The 24,189-nt window shown below is 43.5% G+C and overlaps 3 non-coding genes and 1 pseudogene across 4 annotated transcripts; 1 reads left to right on the top strand and 3 right to left on the bottom strand.

The window, feature by feature from the left end:
* Positions 1-2,229: 2,229 nt before the first annotated feature.
* Positions 2,230-2,311, bottom strand: trnas-gcu (transfer RNA serine (anticodon GCU)). Its single transcript has one exon. It is a non-coding gene; the product is annotated as a tRNA-Ser (tRNA).
* A 2,610-nt stretch (positions 2,312-4,921) lies between these two features.
* Positions 4,922-4,994, top strand: trnak-uuu (transfer RNA lysine (anticodon UUU)). The gene has a single exon. It is a non-coding gene; the product is annotated as a tRNA-Lys (tRNA).
* Positions 4,995-11,961: 6,967 nt separating this feature from the next.
* Positions 11,962-12,043, bottom strand: trnal-aag (transfer RNA leucine (anticodon AAG)). The gene has a single exon. It is a non-coding gene; the product is annotated as a tRNA-Leu (tRNA).
* Positions 12,044-21,006: 8,963 nt separating this feature from the next.
* Positions 21,007-23,807, bottom strand: LOC147266724 (E3 SUMO-protein ligase ZBED1-like; annotated as a pseudogene). The gene is made up of 4 exons (XR_015112519.1): positions 23,692-23,807; positions 23,336-23,610; positions 22,354-22,962; positions 21,007-22,192 (listed from the first exon to the last, which is right to left on the bottom strand). The product of XR_015112519.1 is annotated as an E3 SUMO-protein ligase ZBED1-like (transcript).
* Between the last annotated feature and the right edge of the window lie 382 nt (positions 23,808-24,189).

Raw genomic sequence — 24,189 nt, 5'->3', positions numbered from 1 at the left:
TGACATGGATTGGTTTGATTTATTCTTCATTTTAATATTATTAACTATTGTAACATCCATGGTGTTATGGGTCAGTTTCGACCCTCATATATTTACTTCAACAAAAAGGCAAAAAGTTCTCTTTTTTCAGCAATAGAACTTTAATACAAACACAAAATGAAAAGCAGAAATGGAGTGACTGCAGGAACAGGAGCTCCATGGAGCTCAAAGGAGTGATCACTCTCAACTTTGAGCAGTCCTGTTCAGAGTTTTCCAACAGGGCTTTGAGAGACCAAGAGTTCCCCAGAGCTGCAAGGAGGAACAAGAAGGAGACTTGGAAAAAGAAGGGAGGGAAACCTGCTGATGTGTTATGAACTTAAGTCACATAAAGTTCTCCATTTATTGAGTTTGTATTTTAAAACTTAATTGTGCAGTTCAGTGTTGAACAATAAAGAATGTGTTTATTGGTGATAAAGCATTTCAAGCTTTAAGTAGGAGGAATTGCTTTCTTGATCACCCCTTGACTAAAAACACCTACAAAATAAAACACACCACTGCTGTGGGCACCCACCTCATGGGAGTCAGGCCCCTGGTGGTCATGGCCCCCAGGAGCCGTGGTGGGCGTCCCTGATTTTCATTTCTGAAAGGTGGCAACCTGACAGCAAACAAACTCATCCTCTGAACCAGGAGTCTCAGTTGAGGCTGCATCTGAAACCAAAGACTTTGTATGAATAACTGTCAACCCACATTCTTTGTCTGGACTAAAAGTTAATTAGTTAACAGTTAGCTTAGCTACCTGTGGTCAACTACTGATTTAAAAAAGGTCCAGAGGCCCACAACAAAATATTCAAGTCATCCAGTCATGTGACTGAAGTCATCCAGTCATGTGACTGAAGTCATCCAGTCATGTGACTGAAGTCATCCATTCATGTCAGTGATGTCACTTGGCAGGACTGTCATTGCCGTCACTTTCTAGAAAAGAATCCAGACTCCACATGTTGCTCCCATGATAACTGATGGACCTCTGGTTGGAGGCTGGACGATGATGTTTGGACTTGAAGGAAAACTCCTTGAAAGTCCCACAATAAGAAGTAGCTGAATCTGACAGGTGAAGGTTTGGAACTACAAGATGGTTGATGTTTTCTTGACTTGATGCTCTGACTGTCAGGGTAGATGACAGCTTCTTTCTGCTGCTGCATCTGAGTGGCTATGATTGGAGGTTTTACCTCCCAAGGTTGTCTGGTTCCAGGGGAAATTTGAAAATTCCAGTCCCCAACCTTGGCTGTTCTGAAACTCTTCTCCTGAATCACTCCTGAGCTGCAGAAAGAAAAAATACCAGTGCCCAACCAGATCAACTTCATGGCTGCTAACAGCCTCAGACACTTGATTTCCATCAATCTGGAGCCAAGAAGGCCCTCACCTGTGGTTCTCCTCCAGGAGGGTCCAGGTTCTGCCATTGTGGCTCCTTGTGCCACTGCCAGAGAGCCTCAGCTGCACACTGCAACATTTCAACAGGAGATTTATTTTCCTTCAAATGTCCTGACATCTTATTCCAATGGTTCTGTTCCATATTTATATTTTAAAATCAATCACACAATGAAAGCTGCCACAGCTGGTTTAAGAGAGAGAACACGCTAAGAGATTTGAAACCAGTAAAATATGCTTTTCTGTGTGCAAACTAGTGAGGGGCGTGGAAGGATATTTTACCACCAATACAGAACCCAAACTTTAGTCATGTGATGAGATGGGGACTGTGAAGAGTGATTATGAAGTTAATGGACAAAATGTGAATTGAAATAAAATACATTAAAAAATACTAAATAAACAAATAAATAAAAGAAGGAGCACAAATGACATTTTTTTCTGCACAAATTTACTGGTATTTGACTGCATTTTTGGTTCATGAGTAGATGAAAGAGTATCACATATATATTATATACATGTGATACATGCACGTGGCTTTGGACAAAAGCTTAAAGAAATTGTAGACGTACCAAGTGGACTGTTTCAGGTTTCTTGAAGATGCTTCAGCTCACATCCAAGAGGTGTCTTCAGTTTTCTTCTCTGATGGGAGGATTTATGGCTCTGTGGGGGCGGGACCTTCTACAGAGGTGATTGACACATGTGAGCTCTGGGTGTAAGAGTTGTTTTGGTCAGGTTGTGAAAGGGAAGTTGACTCAACTGGTATCTGTGTCAGTTAAAAGCCTCACAGTAATTCCATAATCTAGGAGTAGAAACTAGAGTCACTTGCGACGAGGATGGGATTCGAACCCATGCGTGCAGAGCACAATGGATTAGCAGTCCATCGCCTTAACCACTCGGCCACCTCGTCTGCTGAGTGTGACCCTGACTTTTTAAACAGCTGAACTCTTTAGAGCCTATTTGTCAGAAATGGACCCAGCAGGAGCCACTGAACACAACTCTGACATAATCAGGCTTCTTCCCAGCAGCATCGTGCTACAGAAGGCAGAATACAGACCATCGATACATCATCAGAGTGAACACCAGCTGATGTTTACAAGTTTAATTCACCTTTTACTACAAAATGACATCCAAGCTCAGATTCTCTTGTCCTGATTGAACAAGTAAATGTTTAAGAAGATGAGAGTACCAGACTTTTTCATCCAAGGAAACAAGCATCCTATCACTGTCCTATGCAGAGTTTCTTTTCAAAAAAAAAGTGAGACAACCTCAAGATTTTCTTTTCCTCTTGTTGGATTTTGCCACAGAGAATCAGAGCCAATCAAAAGCTTGTTGGACTTTAATGTTGGAGGACTGAACAAGTCATGACATCATCAGTTTTACCTTCACAGGTGCTTCATTTACTTTACTTTCAATTTTACAGAGGTAGAACCTGAAATCTGAAGGCAGAGGAGAAGTCCACGAAGAGAAGGTGGACATAGGAGTTCCTGCTCTCCAGATGGATGAGGGCTGCGTGGACCACTGATGAAATGACGTCATCAGTGGAGCAGTTTTGCCTGTAGGCGTACTGGTGGGGGGTCCACAGAGATGTCGATGGAGGCGTCTATGTGGGCCTTGACCAGCCTCTCAAATACTTCATGACTACTGGGGTGAGTGCAATGGGTCAGTAGTCATTTGGGCCTGTCACTGTGGAGCACTTGGGGACAGGGACAATAGTGGCAGTCTTTAGGCAGGTGGGGACAGGTGACAGCGCCAGTGAGGTGTTGAAGATGTCTGCCAGCACCTCAGACAGCTGTTGTGCACAGTCCTTCAGTACTCACCCTGGGATGTTGTCTGGGCGTGCAGCTTTGCGAGGGTTGATTCCCTGAAAGGTCTTCCTCACGTCTGCTGCGGTCACACTGAGGGGCGTGTCGTCAGGTGGTAGTGTGACTCTGGTGCTGGGGGGGGGGGGGGGTCAGGGTCCTCGAAGCGGAGAAGAATCTGATTGAAGGAGTGAGGCGCTGGACCTGCTCTACTTGTGAAGTGTCATGAGATTTTAAAACTCAACTTTAAAAACTAGACTTTAAAAATAAAACTTACAACTTAAATGGAAACTGTCTGGGGGGGGGGTGTAGCCTCCATCAGGTATGTGTTTGATGTCTGAATTCTGTCTTTGATCTCTGGGTTCTGAGCATTGATCTCCTGCTTCAGTCTTTGATCTCTGACTGATCCTAAACTAATCAAAGGATCACATCAGCACATTGGTCCAGTCTACAGATGGTGATTTTACCTATTTGAAGCCTTATTTTGTGTTTGATGGACATTTTTAAAATCACTAATGACTTTTTGACTGAACATCCTGGACACTGTGGTGCCTGGTGAGGAGACAACTTGGGTACAAAGTAGAAGAGGAGGGTTTTTGGAGAAGGGATATTTTTGCAGTGTTCCAAGTCAATAATAACTGTGGCAAAATGTCATCATTTTTCAAAATGTCCTCACTAAGATGGTTTGTAATTCTGTCTCTCCCTCATCCTCAGCTGCTGCAGCACTTTAAAGAAAACCTTTGACTCGTGGATCTAACAAAGATCAGATGTTGTCTCCTCCAGAACATCAACACTTTAACGTTGTTGGCAGGACTCCAACCTGAGCAGGGAGACCCCAATGGATTTCTAGTCCATCGCCTTCACCACTCGGCCACAACAACCACATTCACACACACATTTGTAAAAGATTCACATTTACACAATTCTTTAAAATTGTGTCACAAGCCCATTTGTGTGAGGTCCTATTTTCTCTTTTTCAGCATTCCTTTGTTTCCAGGTCTCTAATAAGTGCAGAATTACAAAGACAAGCAAGCTTGATCCATCCTGGGCAGGTGATAGGAGCCATTGACCACTGGCCAGAGACCCTGGCACAGACGTTGGGGATGGATAGAGAGCATTTCTACAATTATATTCTACATTTATAGAATTCTACAATCCTACAATTTCATTGAGCAGACGCTTTTGTCCAAAGCCACTTGCATATGTTTTTGGTGAGTTTGGCTCCTGAGCTCAAGACAGTTGTGACTAATAAAGGACAGCTTCAAATGCAGGAGGGAGAGAATGACAAAAAGATGGGGAACAAGATGAGGGTGAAAGACAAGCAGAGAGAAAGACAGAGGGACAGGGGGATTGAAGACAGACACACAACCAACAACAGCAACAGCAGCAATAATAGTATTTATATTGTCCAGCTCAGTTGGGAGAGCGTTAGACTGAAGCTCTGAAGGTCCCTGGTCCGATCCCAGGTTTCAGCAGAGGAACAGCATTGACTTTACTTTCCAGTGGAGGAACTGCAGACATGAAGGAAACTACCATCTTGTCCTGTGCATTCTTATGACATTCAAGACATTTTTGGAGCCTCTTGTTGGATTTTGCCACAGAGAATCAGAGCCAATCAAAAGCATGGTGGATTTAAACATGGAGGATTTAACAAGTCAAGAAAGCATCAGTTTGACCTTCACAGGTGTTTCTTTTCCTGTCTAAATGCTGTAGAAAGAACCTGAGTAGCTCAGACGGTAGAGCATCAGACTTTTAATCTGAGGGTCCAGGGTTCAAGTCCCTGTTCAGGTGCTGTGGATGTTCCAGTGTTTGACAACATGGTACTGGATGAAGTTTAGTGTTGAACAAACTGTCAACATTAAAAGTAGAAGTGTTCTTGTCTTGCCACTGTGAGACTGTCGCTCGGGGCCGGCTCTACGCAGGGGCAAGAGGGGGCAACGCCCCTCAAACAGATGTCCTGCCCCCTCAAATCAAACTTTTAGAAGTGAAAAATCCGCTGATAGAAACACACGTCAATCAGCCCCCTCTCTTCTCTCATGTCGGTGCAGTGTGTGTCCTCACACAGCCTGCTGTCAGGACTCCGCGCCCCTCTGTAAACATCCAATCACTGTGAGTATGCAAATGAGGCAAGACGCAGCCAGAGAGTGTCAAGTCAGCGGGGTAGGAGTTGGAAGAAGCAGTAAAAACTCCACCAAACTCGTCGTAGCGACCCGTGATATAACTAATGATTGACAACAACTCAAATAATAGTTAATATAACATTCATATATACATTTGTGCAGTCAAATGGGGAATAGTCTGCTGTTTTTTTACCCACTGGGAGCATTTCTCAAGTCACAAGCACATCTGTACACTGCATCTAACAGACTGAGGACAAATGAGCGGTGTCTGCCGGACCCCTACGTGAAGCCCCGCCCCTCTGCACAGTTTTGTTTCAAACTGCTCAGGGAAATAATTTTAAAAAAAGAATTCAATAAATAAATAAAGAAGATGTTTTTCTCAAAACTTCACTTTGCACTCCACCTTTCAGCTGCTCACAAAGAGAGAGTTAATGCTGCGAGATGCATCCTTTTTTCAGAGCATTTAAAACAAGTGTTGCTCCTCTTGCATGTACTAAAAGCAGTAGCAGTGATGCTGCTGCTAGTACTAGTGCATCAGAGGCAGTAGCTCGCATAAATACACCTGTACCATCAGCAAGCACTGCTTCTCCTGTTCCTCCTCCCTCAACATGTGCTGCCTTAAAGCCCCTTGCTCAGCTACCTAGTGACTTAAATGTCAATGCACCATCCCAGCCAATACTGGGTAGCTACCCAAAGCGTGCATTTGGTGCGACATTCAGGTCATTCAATCCTGCCTGGTACCGCTCACGACCATGGCTGGAGTACTCTGTTGTGCGGGACGCATGCTTCTGTTTCCCCTGTCGGAAATATGGTAGCTCTGCTAATGAGAGGGATGTTGTTTTTACCCTTACTGGTTTTAACAATTGGAAAGCAGCACTCGAACGAGACATGGGGCTACAGAGGCATGTGTCCAGCCACAACCATGTGCACTCTTCCACCACCTGGACTCAGCACAAAAGCAGAGAGGCTACAGGGGGTACTGTTGACTCTCTGTTGGTTGGTAAAACCCAACTTGAAAAAAATCATTATTATGTCAAGAGTGTGGGCAGTGCTATTAAGTTTCTCTGTGTGAATGAGTTGGGGCTCCGTGGGACTGCAGAAACTTTGAGACATGATGCAGGTGGTGATGATGTTGCTTCAGGGCTTTTTCTGAAACTCATGGGGTATACATTAGAGAAGGATGAGAAGCTAGCAAGCATTGCTAAGGGTATCCCAAAGACTGCAAAATACACATCTAAGGATATCCAAAATGAAATGATCCAAACACTGGCAGACATGGTGCTTGCAGAGGTCAGGAAAAAATATGAAAATGCTGATTCTGCAGGGTTTTGCCTCAAATTTTTGCAATTGCATGCAGTTGTACATTGCAACTTTGCAATGTGGAAAATTTGTCTGTGATGATTAGATTTGTCAGCAATTCCATGCCAGAGGAGCATCTTATTGGGTTGCTTGACTTGCATCAACTTGATGCAGAGTACATCACGTCTGAAATACTGACACACCTTTTTGATGCTGGCTACAGTGCTGACAACATACTTAGCCAGTGTTATGATGGAGCTTCTGTGATGAGTGGGATAAGAGGTGGTGTACAAGCTCTGCTGCAAAACAAGCTTGCTAGGTATATCCCAGACATCCACTGCTACAACCATCAACTGCACTTAGTGGTTGTGCATGCCATCCAGAGTGAACCATGTGCAAAGAGATTTTTTGACCTCTCTAGTTCATTGTACAAGTTTTTTCAGCACCACTATGTGTCTGAGAAATATAATGCACCTAACCTTAAAAGGCTGCTTGAAATCCGATGGACAAGCCACTATGAGGTGACAAGGTGCATTGTTGACAATCAAGACCATATTGTCAGTATCCTATCTGAGTTGACAGAGGATGATAGTGCTGCTGTTGACCTGTGGACCGAGGCATCGGGCCTGCTGTGTCAAATTAAGAGGCATCACTTCTTTGAGACTGGAAAGTTTCTAGTGCGGGTGCTTGGTGTCTTGAAACCAGCAAATGCAATTCTACAGTCTCAGTCTGTGGATATGTGCAGTGCTTCTGAGGTTGTTGGTGCAGCACTGGAGTCCTTAAAAAGCCTCCGTGAAGATGAGGATTGGGGAGAGTCATCTCAGTCAGCTGCTGGGGATGATGCACCGCCTCCAAAGAGAAGGAGGACAATGAGCAAATGTCTTGGTCAAAGTGTTGTGCTCTCAACTGTGGGCCATACAGACTCGGACGATCCAACCATTTCCCTCTCTCAGTCTCTGAAAAGATCTCTGCTCAACATCCTTGACAGGGCCATTTCAGAAATGGAGAATAGATTTTCTCAGAAGAACGTTGAGCTGATGAGAGCCATATCTAGTCTTGCACCCAAATCCAGCACATTTCTAGATTCAACCGTGTTGCATCCTCTGTCTGCGCTGGCTGGCACTGTGGCAGATAATCTAAAAAATGAAATTCTTGTGGCAAAACAGATGTTGCTCAAGAAATGTCCAAATGAAACAGACCTATCCACTGTCTGTAAACACCTACAGGAGTACAAGGAAGCTTTTCCTGAGTTGCATAAATTGTATGTAACAGCCCTGGTAATTGGTGTGTCTTCAGCATCGTGTGAGCATTCCTTCTCCACATTGTCACGGGTCCTAACCCCTTATCGTCGCACCATGTTACACAAGCGAAAGATAAATTTGGTCATCTTAGCCCATGAGAAGTCCATAACCAGTAACTTGGATATGGATGAATTTGTGAGAGTTTTTGCACAAGGAAACAGGAGACTGGTGTTGTAGAGTGGAGTGGGGAGAAAAAATAGTGAGAAAGGAGGAGATTTTAGTTATTAAGTTGCTAATAAAAAAATACATAAAAAAGAAGAAAAAAAAGTTATGTGTTATATGTTCTGCTCTGTAACTGTTATGTTGTACAAATTAGTTCCCTAACTATTTTTTTGTAGAGTGGAGTGGGGGAAAAAATAGTGAGAAAGGAGGAGATTTTAGTTATTAAGTTGCTAATAAAAAAATACATAAAAAAAGAAGAAAAAAAGTTATGTGTTATATGTTCTGCTCTGTAACTGTTATGTTGTACAAATTAGTTCCCTAACTATTTTTTGTAGAGTGGAGTGGGGGAAAAAATAGTGAGAAAGGAGGAGATTTTAGTTATTAAGTTGCTAATAAAAAAATACATAAAAAAAGAAGAAAAAAAGTTATGTGTTATATGTTCTGCTCTGTAACTGTTATGTTGTACAAATTAGTTCCCTAACTATTTTTTGTAGAGTGGAGTGGGGGAAAAAATAGTGAGAAAGGAGGAGATTTTAGTTATTAAGTTGCCAATAAAAAAAATAAATTAGTTTGAGAACTTGATGTTTGGTGATTTTTTTTTCATAAGACTTCCTTTCAGTTTTGTAAATATTGATGATAGTGACAAGTCTTTCCTTTAGCTTGAAATGTATTTGAGAATTAGGCCATCCAGTTAAGATTAATGTTATGTTGTTGAAATTGGTTGTTAAAATCTGGATGAAGGATATTTTATTTTACTTTTCATTTATTTATTTCATTTATTTTTCAGTTCCCCCCCTGAGGGATTGCCACCTTATTGTGGTCAGGGGGTTTGCGTGCCTCAGTGACCCTAAGAGCTATACCAGCAGAAGCTTTAGTCTTCAGGTGGGACACCCAAGCTGGACAGGTCTTAGTGTAGAGGCCTGACAGAGTGCAATCCACTTCTCCAGGTTGAGATCTGGACACACAGCTAACAACTGCCGTGAAGAAAACACTAACAGTGTTAAAAATGTGTAAAAAAAAAAAAGAAAAAAAAAGAACATGCCCCCTTCACATTTCTGACTGCCCCCTCTTATGTGCATTCCTAGAACCGGCCCTGCTGTCGCTGCAGGTCAAATGTGAAGAACCAGCATCTCCCATTTTGCAAAAAGTTAAATTTTTCTAACTGTTCAATTGGATTGTAGCGTCCGTCAGGGAAATGATGAATGAAATGAAATGTCGAAATGATGAAGGAGGCTTTCACCAGTTGACCATTTATTTTTGGTAACAGTAATGGTTACTGTCGGCCGCAACCACGCCAAAAAGAACAAAAACAATGTCAATTCACGATCTTTCAGCAAGCGCTCTCTCCTCTCTCTCTCTGCTCTCCCACCCAAGCGCACACGCAGCACACACGCACTCGTCTCTCTCACACGCTTACGCCCCCCGCCCCTTACCAACTCAATTGATTAACACAGAATATAGAACTTTACAACAGTTACAACATGAACACTAACGCAGGGTCGTTACAGTATTTTCTGATTGAAGAAGTGCTCAAGAGAAACAGGAAAATCCCTCTCAGCACAGCAAACTCCACCCATCAATCCATTTTCTACACTTTTCGACACTTCTTCTGCCACTAGATGGCAGTACCTGTGACCAAATCACAACTGAAGCACTTTTGCGCTTCCTATGGTCTTTTCCTTAATTAAGTCTAAATTCTTGCTTGTGTTGTATGTCGCTTTGGACAAAAGCGTCTGCTAAATGAAATTGTAGAATTGTAGAATTGTAGAAGTGTTCTTGTCTTGCCACTGTGAGACTGTCACTAGAAAACTGACCAATAATAATTTCATGTGGCATGCAATTAACAAAAGACCACAAATAACACTGGTCAAGTTAATTTTATTTATATTGCACCAAATCACAACAAAAGTTATCTCATGACTCTTTACAGGTAGAGCAGGTCCAGTACCAAACTCCTTCAATGAATCTACACCCAACAATTCTCCATCAGCAAGCACATCCTGCAACAGTGGTGACAAAAACCTTCCTTTTAACAGGCAGGAACATCGAGCATCAAGGTGATACCTTCCAGGGGACCGATCTCATGAGATAAACTTGTAAAGTGTCAAGAGATAACTTCTGTTGTGATTTGGCATTTATAAATAAAATTGACTTGACTTGACTTGGAAGTTAGAATTAAATTTAAAGTAGAAAAATCTTCCCTCTTCAATCCTGTCACTAAGTGTTGTAAACTGTTTCAAACAAATTCTACTGTTAAACAGTTCAAGTGTTTCTAATGAAGCTGAATGTGCTCTCTTCTACTTTCCTCAATTGTGTTTCTTTCATGTCCTCCTGAGATCAAAGACAGAATTCTAGTTACTGTCAAAGCCCTGATGACATCATCAGGAATTCTGACTTTGATCTGGAGACTCTTGCTTTAACCTGAATTTGATCTGACTGAAGTTTTAGTTTAGGTTGCATGATCCACATTCTAATTCTTCCTTTCCCTCTTTAGGAGTCAATGAGAATAGTAGTGTATATAATAATGTATATACAACCTTGTAGTATCTTTCCAAAGCTTTTAGTATTTCATCTTATTTCTACTTGTAGTTTTAGTGTCTGGATCTTTTCTTTTTATATCCTGCTGTCTGCTCTTTGCTTTTGGAGCTTCCTTCAACAACTACCAAGCCTCCTGGGTAGTGTAGGAAACATGGTCAAGTTCTTCTTACTTTTGCAGTAACGTCCTGCTCACATTGATCTGTCTTCATTTTGACTCCTCCCACTGCCACAATGACCAGCCTTTATACACTTGGTGACTGGGGCCCTGGTTGCTGCAGGCCTCAACACCAGCCTGTGGTTGTGAGCAGGGCAGAACAGAACTGACAGTATCTCACATGCAGGACCTGGGTCAGTGCCTGGTGCCAGCTGGGGCCCCGCTTTAACCTGGACCCCCTGGAAGATCTTCTTGAGGAAGTCACCTTTTTGGTTCCATCAAGGCCTGTGAGGATGGTGAAGAGTGATCCACCACCAGGCAGCACAGTCAGCAGCAGCCATTTTGTTCCACTGGACTCATGTATGATAGTGAAAGACTGGTGAGTACTTGCTAACTAACACTTCCTGTTTTTATTGCTATTCTTCCATGAATGTGCTCATGTTGGCTTGTCCCCAACCACAGTTTCAAAGCCATGATGTCATCTTTCATTAACAATCAGACTTATTTTTTCTCTATTTGGAAAAATAAGGTTTCAACTGACATGGCTGGCCAACGTCCTGGAGTTAATTCAGCCTGTAGAACCAGGTGCTGGTTCCTTCTATTACCAGGCAGGAACGGGCAGCAGATCCAAGATCAGTAGGTGAAGATGTCTGCTTTGACTGGTAGGAGGAAAGAGAGCAGTAGAGCTGGTCAGAGACAAAGACAGATAATGAAGAAGGAGTGCTGTATTCTGCTAGCACATGCTAGTCACAGTCAGAGATAATGAGTCTCAGCAGGTAAAGATTCATCACTGATTTCAGAAGATAATTGGACGTTCACTGGAAGACTATGAATGTTTGTGGGTCAGAGGTGAAAAGAGTACAAGTGCACCTGTTGTGTGTGATGGGGCACCAACATGCAAGAAGTTTTATACATTTTGAGCGAAAAAGCGTGAATCTTCAAGAAAAGAATTAAAATTATTTAATCAACAATGAAGCCTCTGTAATAAAACACAAGGAACAACTGATTACATCACCATTAACTTCACGCTGATAACCAGGAGGTAACATGGTAGTCAGAGCAGCAATGGTCAGGTCTGTGGACTCAGAAGACAATTCTTCTTCTGGTCCTGGGTTTGAAGCCATCAGTGGAAGACAGAGGAGAGGCCATGTGAGACCTGCCACACCTCTTCAGTGACCCTATAATGGCAGTGGTGGGATTTGAACCCACGCCTCCTCAGAGACTGGAGCCTTAATCCAGCGCCTTAGACCGCTCGGCCACACTACCTTTTTCCTTTTAATTTTCCATGATGGAATACAACTCAACTCAGGTGGTTTTCAGTTGTCTGAAGATTGGAGCACCATGAACCCAGAGGCTGATTTCTGAAACCATCAATAAAACTCTGCATTCACTTCTTCTTCATGTTAAATGATGTTTTGATTTATTCTTCTAGAATCATCTGAACAAACCCTCCCTCAACACAGTGAAGCAAAACTATTTGGCCTTCATCTGACAGGATGAGTTTCTTTTCCCAGTGATTTCATTGATAAAGTGAAAGCTTTGCAGCTCTCACTGGAAAGTCCTGAGGCTTGTCCCATTCTGAAGCAGGCAGTTGCTCCCAGCCAGCCGACACTTTCACTCTCTTTTGTAGGAGTGAGGAACAAAATCAAAATAAAGAATCATCACTCTTTCATTGGGGCTCCTTTCTCCTTGTTCTGATACAGAAATTCAACAGCTTCTGTCATTTAGTTTCCAGGAAATGTTGATGACACACTGGGATTTTTTGTTCTCCTGCTGTCAATGTCAAGTGTCAGCTTAACATGTGAGAGGTAGCAGGAGCCATGCATGTGTTCATGTTTACAGCAGACAAGGAGGAAACCTTGGAGGATTTCAGTTACTTTTATCAAAGTTGCTCACTTCAACTTCTCAATATAAAGGAGGGTGGTACACAATAATAGATAGGAGTAAATGTGGAGTCTGGATTCTTTTCTAGAATGTGAAGGCAATGACAGTCCTGCCAAGTGACATCACTGACATGAATGGATGACTTCAGTCACATGACTGGATGACTTCAGTCACATGACTGGATGACAGTGTAGATGCCAATGTAGAGGTTGGGGAAATAGTCTCTGAGAATCCAGCTTGAACCAACGCCCTCCTTGTTTTTCAAAAACCCAAACAGCTACCATCAGTCTCCCTTTAATCCTGTACTTGGGTTCAATGTTGCTGTTCCATTTTGCAACAGTAGGTGTCGCTGTGATACCAGGTTCAGTTCAAGATTCCCAACTCCAGCTCATGTTGGTGACCTCAGTGGCAGGGTAAAATGATGCTTCAGTGGATCATGTGGATCAACTCATGTCTGTCCTCACTGCTCCACAGGTCTGTCAAATGTTCTGTAAAATAGTTTGACCACAGCAGAGATGCTAGATTAGGAGTTGATGGGAGTTGTTGCAGATACCAGTGTCCAAAGTCCAGCTTGAACCTAGTTTGTGCACTTATTTGTCAAGCTAGCAGAGATTCTTTTCACTGCCAAGCTAAAGTGACTTCTGTCAACAAAGGTAAACACACAAAAGGATATTTCTACTGTCAGTTCAAGATTTTTATCAAACTCCTTTTTCATAGCTTGAACCTTCCTCTTGTGTTAGCTTTCTGTTTCCATCTCTGATGTTAACAGGTCAGTTTTGACCCACGTCTTCAATCAGCTGTCAAATAAATTAAAAACAATTTTCTATCATCCAAGTTGTTTCCCATCTCTTGGTTTCCTTGTTAGGCTTCCTTATCCATGGAAATATTGATTGGAATATTTTGATGTGGGCCTCTGGACCTTTTTTTAGTCAGTAAACCCTCGATTTCAGTTAAAAAATGATCAAATGAACCTCAAGAAAATAATAGAAATATACAAATGTTGTTGTGTTTCCTGACCATTACTGAGGGGTGTTAGAACACATCTCTGACATGGATTGGTTTGATTTATTATTCATTTCAATATTATTAACTATTGTAACATCCATGGTGTTATGGGTCAATTTCGACCCACATATATTTACTTCAACAAAAAGGGAAAAAAGTGTCTTTTTCAGCAACAGAACTTTAATACAAACACAAAATGAAAAGCAGAACGAGCCAGAACCCAAAATATGGATTTGCAAGGTCGAACAAACAACAACCAGTCAAGCAAATCAAACCAACAGAAACCAACTACTGGTTCTAAAACCAGTAAAAAACAAAAAAAGAGGAAAAGTCTCTGTGTGTAAGAACATGCATGTGTATGTGTGTGTGTTTAGATGCGTGTGTGTCAAAAACTGACACACTTTTTTTTGACAACATGAGCCAACAGTGGTGGTGTCTGTCAAAGAGGTGTAGCTCTGTCCTTCACCTGCAAGATTTCAGCAGGCAGCTCAGGTCTAGTTTTCTTCACTGTGCCACCATGATAAGTTTCCTCCTGAGAAGTTCTTGTCCAAGGTCATGGCTGGTAAAAGAATTGTCACCAGTGACATTGGGACCCTGCAGGGGGGGGGGCCCTGGGCTCTGGTGCCGACAATTCACGCCGGTCCCCCGGTGGGGTCCTGCGGTGGGGGCTGGGGCATATTTACCTCCAGACGATGGGAGGAGGGTGGGGAAGGAAGGTTAGGTGGGGTTGGAGAGGGAGGGGGGTCGGGGGGAGGGGGAGGGGGGTCGGGAGGGAGGGAGGAAGGTAAGGCGCTGGAGAGTGAGGTAGAGGTGGATTGCTTGTCGCCTGGGACTTGCTGGCCTGGGGCCCTGCCGCTCCCCCAGGGGGGTCGCACCCACATTTGGGAGGGGTTTGCTAACCTCGGCCCATCCTCGGGCGGGCTGGGCCCTGGCACGGTGTCCTGGACTGCCGCCACTCCGGACAAAGGGAGGATGCTGGGGGACGTCTGAGGGATGGGGGCTGACCTCCTTGATGCTGATCGAACTGGGGGCCCTGACCAAGGGCTGCTGGCTGGGGGTTCTGCTGTGCACTGGGGGCCTGGGCCCTCCCTGCCCTCGCACTGCACCGTGGTGGGCCTTCTGCCCGGATCTCCGGACAGTGCCCCTTGGTGCTCCAATCTGACCCTTGAACCAGGGAGGCTAGACTCCCTGTCGGCTGGTTGCAGTGGTGACGGGTTGGTCAGCGGGGCCAGTCTGGAAGTTGGCCCCCTGCAGGTCTGGCCCATTCCTCAGCCCCTCTCATTGCCTCTCTGTCCCATCACATCACATCTTATGTATCACTAGGCCTTGAGGGGCTGGACCCCCCAATTTTAATCACATCGTAGACATTTAGGGCTTGGGGGAGTGCATGAGGATGTACTGGGAAACTCTGCCGTCTGCAACCGGCAGGGCCCCCATGCCCTGGGTGCCTCCACCAATTTTAACTACATTCTAGTCATCCACATCATCACATCTACATTCCCATGCACAACACGCACCCTGCACCATGTTGGGATGGGGGGGCAGCTGGGGCAGGGAGTGGGTCCAGTGCTGCCTCCTTTGCTAACTGCACCATTGCAGGCCTGGGGGCCTGGCCGGGGCTCTTTGGGGGGGGGGGGTGGTCCTCTTCCCGGCGGTCACAGGCCCTGCTGTTGTGCGGTGGATCGCTCGCTGGCGGTTTCACTAAGTCTGAGGTGCCCTGGACCATATCAGCATCTATGGAGTACTCAGCCCCTGTATGGAAGAAGATGAGAGTATGATTGTTTTTTCCGGGGGTGGCGGTCCTGGGCGTGCGTGCCTTCGACTCACCCTGGCGGGTGGGCTGGGCCTCTCCGGGGAGTGGGGGGTCCCGGCTGGCTGGCTGGTGGTGCCCTATAGCCTGAAGCCCTCCTGCTCTGGGGGGAGGGGGAGAACAGGGGATGAGTAGAGGGGATGGGGATCGAGGGTTGGGGGGGATAGCTCTGGTCGGGGGCGGTGGGCCTGGTCGTTGTGGTGGGCTGTGGCTGCCCCGCCTGGGTGTGGGGTGTGGGTGGGTGTCGGCCTCGCCACTGGCGGACCCCTTGGGGGGCTTTGGTCGGGTCTCGGGCTGGAGGGGCCCTGTGCCCCTGGGCTCTGCTCATGCTGGGGGGGGGGGGGTGCCCGGCGGGACTAGGGTCATCTCTGCCCCGTCTCTCTGTGGGTTGCTTCTGGGTGGGGGTTGCTGCTCCTATGCTTTCCTATGGATCCTGGCATGGGTTGGGCCTGTGGTTGTTTCCTGGGGGGGGGGGGGGGGGGGGCCTGGGGCTCCCCGTGTCCTGGGAGTTTCGGGGTGCTCTGGTGACCTGGTCCTGACCTACCTGCCATCCTGGACTGGGGGTGCGATGTCCTGGCCCCCCACATCAGCTACAGCCAGCTACGCACAGCATCCAAGAAAAACCGTAGCACACACACATACAGGTACACACGCGTATACACACATACACGCATGGAGCGCACAACTGACCCATAATCACACACTCAGACATTTATCTTAAAATTATATTAAACCAGATGGTAAGCCTGCACCGGAAATTCTGCAACCATTGTTTTTTTTCTTTCTTTTTCTTTTGTTGTTGTTACTTTTTCTTTGTTTATTTGGTTTTTGTTTGTTTTTTTGTGTTTCTGTTGTTGTTTTCTGCTATTGCTGTTGTTGTTTTTGTCTCCCCCCTCCCCCTTGTCTTCACTGTCCTGTCCCTGTTCTCTCTTCTTGTCCACTCCTGAGCCTCAGTCCGGTAGCTTCATCAATGAACCAACACCATTCCTAATAAAATTAAACATAAATGGCAATAGGAGCAGTTTATCAGATTCCTCCTATGCAGAATAAAACTGCTTCAGTACAACAAGGCACCAGGAACACTGATGCTGCTTGCCTCAGCTACTGAACAGGACAGGTAAAAAAAAAAATAGAGACAAAAAAAAAAGAAATAAGGCATTACAGCTTTGAAGGAACTTGTCCAGCACTGGTTTGTGAGTGGGTGTTGTCCTGTATTGGCAGGAAAAACTCCTTGAAATGTAATGCAAGTTTTTTCTTAAAAAGAAATGTGTAAAACATTCAGTAACATCCAGGACCAAAGACAAGAGAAGGCAACGCTCCAGGAGTCTTTGATCTCTGAATGCTGTCTTTGATCTCTGAATTCTGTGCATTGATCTCCTGCTTCAGTCTTTGATCTCTGACTGATCCTAACTAATCAAAGGATCACATCAGCATATTGGTCCAGTCTACAGATGGTGATTTTACCAAGTGCACTGCAGCAGTCCTTGTTGATGTCTGCTGTTTTGTCACGGCAAAGTAAGGAAACAGCCTGACGGTCCTCAGGAGGAAATTCAACAACCTCCAAAGATGGAGGTGAATCTAGACCTGCTCATGTTTGCTGTCCTTGATGAATTTGGGCGGTACTCTGGTGCAGGGATGAGGTCATTGAGATGATCTGGGAGCAGTCCTGATGTCAAATGGACAAAATGTTTTTTAAATCTCTAATGACTTGTTTTAACTGAACCTACTGGATCCTGTGGTGCCTGATGAGGAGACAACTTGGGTACAAAGTTGAAGAGGAGGGTTTTTGGAGGGGAGATGATTTTTTTCCCAGTGTTGTAAATCAAAATAACTCCAACTACATGATAGAATTTCTCAAAATGTCCTGACTAAGATGGATTCCAAACCAAATCAGCTGTCACAAGGGAAAGTCTGCATGTAAACACACACACACACACACACACACACACACACACACACACACACACACACACACACACTAACTGACATTCCCAGGGACTAAACCAAACCAATTCCTACTTAACCCTAAGCTCCACCTCAGCTCCAGATGAAACTGGTTGAACATGGAACTGTCCCACTAGGAACATTTCCATCACCTTCACCACCACTGGAGTATCAACAAAGATTTTGGTCAACACCAGAATGGTTGAGACAAGACAACATGCTACCAATCCTCTCTCTCTCCCTCATCATCAGCTGCTACAGCCCTTGAAAGAAAACCTTTGACACATGGACCTAAAGTAGGAGCAGATGTTGTCTCCTCTGGAACAGCAGTTTAACATTGTTGGCAGGACTCCAACCTGCACAGGGAGACCCCAATGGATCTCTAGTCCATCGCCTTAACCACTCGGCCACAACTACACTCCCATGCACATTTGTAGAGGATTGATATTCAACAATTTATCTTCATTGAAGCACAGTCAATTTTTTTTATCTTCTCATAAACACAAACTATTTGTGTGTGTGTGTGTGTGTGTGTGTGTGTGTGTGTGTGTGTGTGTGTCCGTGGTTTTGACTGAGTAATGAAGAGGAGGATTTCTCCATTTTTGTCGTCACTCTGCAACCAATTTTCAGTTTATCTCATAAGAATGAACAAACTTTGACATATTTCTTTCTTTTGTGTGTCAACAACTTTGGTCTTGAAAGCTCCTGACAAACACACCACATGTCACACACTCTATAGTTTTAATCTGTTGAGAACATGAAACGTGTGGCCCCAGTGACCCTGCATGACATTTTTGTCCAATTTAAATTTTGATTCATGACCCAGAACCACTCAAAACCCCAGAAAAATAAAGGTTTTGATGCATTAAAGACATAAATAGTAATGTTTCAAGGGGGCTGCATGCACAGCAAATTTCTGAGTGAAAAAATCTGGAGTTTGACACAAAGCAGTGAAGGAGTAAAAATTTTGGAGTTTATTCCCACATTGAGACTCCAGCTCGTGTTAACTGATACTCTTAAGCAGTGTGGGAAAAGTCGTACATTCACTGGGTGTTCAGGGCAGTGAATCACCTCCACCCCAGAGTTCATTCAACGTTTCTCTCGCTCCTACTTATACAGAGACAGGTACGTGAGCAGTTGTACCTCTTAAACCGTTCTTAATGTTGATATGTTTCGATTTATGTAATATCAAACTGAATACTGGCCAGGACTAAGTGACTTGTAAGGAAGAACTTCAATTTTCCAACTCTTGCAGAACGTCATCAGTGAGGCAACTGGGTAAGCGAGCTTCTTCCAGTCGTGCTCATATTTCATGTATTAAATGAACACTGGCTCTTGTCATTCCGTCTGGTGTCGTTAAAAAGTAGTTTTGCTCGCTTCACGTTCGGTTGTTTATTTCTTATTTCCTGCGCGTGTCGTTTTTCGGCGAACTTCTGTCACAACATCGGACTGGACACGCCGCGGCTCGAAGGCTGCGTGACAGGACACCGGGGCCTTCACGAGAGGAACCTGACAGGTAACATTAACGCTTCACATTTACCACGAAAAGCTTTGACAAGCAACGCGACCGTGACGTACTGTAATTGTGAATCAAATGGTGAAAACACGGTCGGCTAGTCGTGCTAAATAATGTGATTAAATGCAGACTAAGCTAATGGAGAACACCAGTGATAAGAGTTCATGGTTTAGAGTGCTGTTGTGTGCAGACATTGGATTACTAGCTCTGGAAATTGGCTATGCTGAGCAAAAGCAGATTTTTTACACAAAATGTTGCTGTTCTTCAGTCTGCCAGTGTCTTTTTTTTCTACTGGCAAATGTTTTTAAATGGGAAAAGATAGCCCACCCAATTTTTTATTGGCCCTCTCAAAATATAATTTTTGCCTACACCACACTGGGCCTCCTTTACTTTAAAAATGATTAAAATAATGCATTATATACCCTAACAGCCCCAACACAGACAGACTGTTACAGTTACAATCCTTTCTTTGCTATTAATGTCTATATTAAAACTCCTTTTTCCCTTAAGTGCTCAAGATGTTGATAAAGGTGAAATACAAAGGGACAAGGAAATGTGTTAAACTGGATGAAATCAGCTTCTCCGATTTCATCAGTTTGGGTAAGTTAGGTTCATTTTGAATTGAGTAATTCATGGGGCTTTAATGACAATGTGTTAATGGAGTGTTGCTTGTCATGCTTCAGTTCATCAGAAATTTCTCATACCAGAAGAGACAATGCTGAAAACCACAGATGACCAGGGAATAGAGGTGGATGAGGACGTCTCTCGGGAGCTTGCGACTGTTAAAGATGTCTGCTTCGTCATCTGCACTGATGATGGTAAAGTGGTGTCAGTTTCTGTTTTATCATTATGAAGTGATGATATTCTTGAGAAAAATGTTCCCTTTGAAAGAAATGTGTCAGTGTTTAATTTTTTTAATCAAAATAATTGGATATTTAAAAAAAGCACAACCAAATGTCTGCTTTTCAGACCTCCAACCACCAGACCTTTTCAAGGACAACACTGACAGTGCAGACCTGGCCGAGTATATAACACTCAAACCATGTGGTAGGGAATGTTATCACGTACAGAATGAAATACTAAGTAACTATTCTCTGTTGATAGCAAGTAGTAATGTTGATTTTGGTGATCAGGTTTATGCCTTATACACTGATGGGGTTTTTATCCTCAGATTTGGCACTTCTGCAGCCAGGTGAAGGATCCTCCTCCTCCAGTCTAACAGATACACTGTCCATCACAAGCTTAAGCAGCCCAAGAAGCGACACAAGTGATGCTGGATATCAACTTGCTCACCCTGATATGGACAGCACCCGTGCAAGAAGTGTAAGTGTAGTAATTTACATACTTGACAGTTTGCTAGTTGGTTAGCGTAACTTAGGATGCAGATTAAACTCAGGGGCTACAGATCTTGAAAGCCTCATCCTAAATGATATTTTTTTGTGACAGATTGATGTTTCCTGAAGAAATGATCAGTACTTTTGGTTGCTAATTCTTATGATCTTTTTAAAAATCTATTCCAATTAGGTGGTGGAGCAGATTCCGAGCTCAAAGCCAGCAGGGATGACCGTGATTAAGAAGTATGAAGACACAGGGAGTTTGAAAGATTCAACTCGCCCATTAATGGTGAACATCATTGTGGCTCACATGCGTGAAAAGGAAGGGTAAGAAGCTTGATGCTGGTACCTAAATGTTCTTTTTTTTCAGTGAAGGAAAGAATCTTTTCACAAACAATATTTATGTATTTTAGGAGAGCAGTAGCCAAAACCACCAAGGAGTTTCATGCTCTTGGAATTGTGTCACTCTTCCCATCTTTGAAGGATCCATACTCAAAAAAGGGATATGTGAGTTTGCATTGTAAATACAGTGTGAAATCCTGATCTTTCAGAATTTTACCATTTGCTTTCCTTTGAAACTTTAAAATGTCAGAACTCTAACCAGATATTATTTCAGGAACATTTCTATGACATCCAGAGCAACAGGTTTTCTTGAGTGGAGGGTGAAGACAGTTCAACGTAGGGCTGAACGATCTTAGAAGATATAATTGCCATTTTTCTGGCAGATATTGCGATTTCGATTTTCTTCAAATCAAGCTTCAGTGCAATATTCACCATGTACAGTAACATTTACAAACATGACAAAATTACATCATAGCATTAAAACATTAAATGCCATTACTCTAATGCAAGAATGAAAACTAAAGTTAAGAATTGATTTCAAATGGATTTATTGACAAGAAGCATGCATGTACATTCTATGAAGTCCTTGACCAACGGCAGTCATTACAACTGAAACTAAAGAGCCCTCTTTGGCTGTTCACTTAAAGTAGTGCAAAAAAATCCTTAGTTGTGTTAAGTTAAAAAAAGTTAAATAAAATACAAAATTCAAAAAAAAAACTAAATTCAACAATTACCAAATGATCTTGCCCAACAGCCTTACACTCAAGTAGGGATAGGTCAAGGTCAGTCTTTTATGGCTCAAGGGAGCTAGCTTATCAACATCTATAGCAGCAGTGAAAGTACTTTATTCAACCCTACATTAAGAAACCTGGACTCTCTTTTTACAGTAAAAAAAACTGAAAAGTAATGGTAATAAAATAACTTGCTAAAATAAAATGACCCTACCTCTTCCCTTCTGAAAAATGTCAGACATTACAATAGGTGGGTTGTTCATTTATGGCTCAGCAGCGACCAAATATTGCAAATCTATTCTTTAAACAATATAGCAAAAATAGCGAATATCTTTTTTTAAACAAAAGGCTGACGCCACAAGTCAGGGTGAAGTGCAGAACAAATAAAATCTCAAGTACTAAATCAACAATAATACTTGCTTTCCTGACATCTCTACGTCACTCTTTACAGATTTTTTTGTCAAGAAAACCAGCATGTCAACCTTTGATGGTTTTAGACATGAGCGCTGACATGTGACAACATTGCCACTGGCACTAAATCTCTGATGGCAAACTGGTACCTGGTATGCATAGGAATTTACGAGCCACTTTGCTCAGCCATGGAAAGTTTACATTTTGCACTCTCCACCAGGCCAGTGGATCGTCCTCTCCATCAATAGTAGGAGTCATCAGGTAGTTGTCCAGTTCAGCTTTCATGGCATCCTCCAGCTGCGTAGTGGAAGAAGGAGGGACAGCCTTGCTCTTGAAGAAGCCGCCCAATGTCCGCTTCCCCTTCCCTGTGGTGGATGGCTCTGCCTCTGCTGCACCCTGGGGCATGGGATCTGTGGTGCTGACACGAGCCCTCTTTTCCTGCAAAACACAGAGATAAGAGCTGTCAAAGTTTTGCAGTCTGCGATTTAGAGCAATTGGGCATTCTATGTAAACATTAAAAAATGTAATATGTAAATATCACTTGGATTTGATGTGGCATTTTGTATTATTGAACTACACAAAGAAACAGGACAAGTTACCTTTTGTGCCACCTGTTCCATTTCAATCTTCACTCTCTTTCCTTGATGTCTGGGACATTCTCTGCACTTGTGTAGTCCGTCTTGAATCTAGGATCAAGGAAAGAAGTAATGTCCAGTAGCTCCTGTGTGGCTGGGTCGCTGTATTTATCTTCAATGTAGCCAAGAGCTCTTGATTTGATTTTCTTTGTAAGATCTGTGTCCTCGTCCCTTTCAGTCAGGGTTGATGTTCTCAGGAGATGGAGAACTGGCTTCAGGTATGACACACTTACATAGGCTTCACCGGACAGGGCATCTAAACTCCTGAGGAGGAGCAAGGGCATTGTTTATCGATTCAAGGACATCTGTGTCCTGCCAAGTGGGGACCAAGTGACGTGTCTTCAGACAGGACCTGAGACAACACCTTGCTCTGCTCCAACACCCTCCCGATCATTTTTTGCCTTGAGCCCCATCTCGTCGGATATTCTGTTATCAGTGAGTGCTCTGGTACATTTAAGTCTTGCTGTGCCTTTTTCAGTGCTGTTTTCTTTTTCCAGCTATGAGAGAAGACAACCATCTGTTTGCAAAGTCCTGTTGCCCGTTGAACTCTTGCATCATCTTTAACAGCATTTTCTGGACAAAAAAAGAACATCAACATTAAATGAGAATTACAGGCTGAAAATGTAAGGATCATAATGGTAAACTTTTGCAAGGCAGATTTTCTAGCAAGAGAACAAATTAAAACAAAGAAAGTCATTATAGACAACAGTAAGGAAAAAAATTGATCAAATCAATTGTAGATGACAAATACTGTTACGTACACACTATTCATCATCTACTATTGATGATAAATAATCTGTTATATTAATTATTCAAAGTTGGTATTTGTAAGGGTTTCAAAGAAAAACATTAAGAGAAAAGCTATACGGACTATACTGAAAACACGCACACATCATATTAAACCCGTATGAATGGATAAATTAAACACACACACTCTTACACTTACCAATTGCAAGATACAGCCTGTGTCCAAAACATTGAAGTCTGGTCCATTGATTAAGTTCCACAGCTTTGATGACGTTTGCTGCATTATCCGTTGTGATGCACGTCTGGTCCTCTTCTTTCAGACCCCAGTTTGACAGACACACTCGCAAACCCAGGGCAATATTCTCTCCGGTGTGGTCAGTGGGAAAGTATGCTGTCTGAAGGCAGCGACTTTTCAACTCCAAGTTTTCATTTACGAAATATACAGTCCAACTAAGATATGGCTCGGTCGTTCTGCTTCACCCCCTATCAGTAGTTGTGGCATAATACTCCACATTTTTCAGCTCTGTTACCACTTTTTCTTTACACTCCGCGTACAGCTGTGGGACGGTAACCTGGTTGAAGTAGGTGCGAGAGGGAATCACATATCTTCTGTCCAGCGTGCGGAGGAGGTTTTTAAATCCGTCTTTGGTGACAGTGTTAACACACACCATGTCCTTCGCAATGTAGTGTGTTATGGCAGTCGTTATTTCCCGGTGTCTTCTGCTGCTCTTATCATACGGAGTTACACTGGCAAAAGATGCTGTAATTGTAGTCTGTTTGCTACTATGGGCCCAAGTAGTATCTTCGCCAGACCTTTCACCGGACTTTTTTGTCATGCACTCGTCATGCAAATGCCTGTGGTGATTTTTCAAGTGCCGGTATAAATTGGTTGTGTTTCCGCTGGATGTTGCAACTTTAGCGTGGCAGGTTTTGCACAGTACCTGTTTCTGGTGCATGTCTGCAGCCTCAAACCCGAAATACTCCCAAATGACCGACGTGCTGTTTTTCTTGGGGATTAAATCCCCTAACGCCGCTTGTGGTCCAGCTGAAGCC

The sequence above is a fragment of the Aulostomus chinensis genome, chromosome 4 (genome assembly GCF_037954235.1).
Source record: "Aulostomus chinensis isolate RoL2024-O1b breed Wild chromosome 4, RoL_Achi_v1.0, whole genome shotgun sequence".
In the NCBI taxonomy this organism is placed as follows: domain Eukaryota; kingdom Metazoa; phylum Chordata; class Actinopteri; order Syngnathiformes; family Aulostomidae; genus Aulostomus; species Aulostomus chinensis.
The sequence above is the reverse complement of the archived record's forward strand: the minus strand, read 5'-3'. Positions and strand labels throughout refer to the sequence as shown.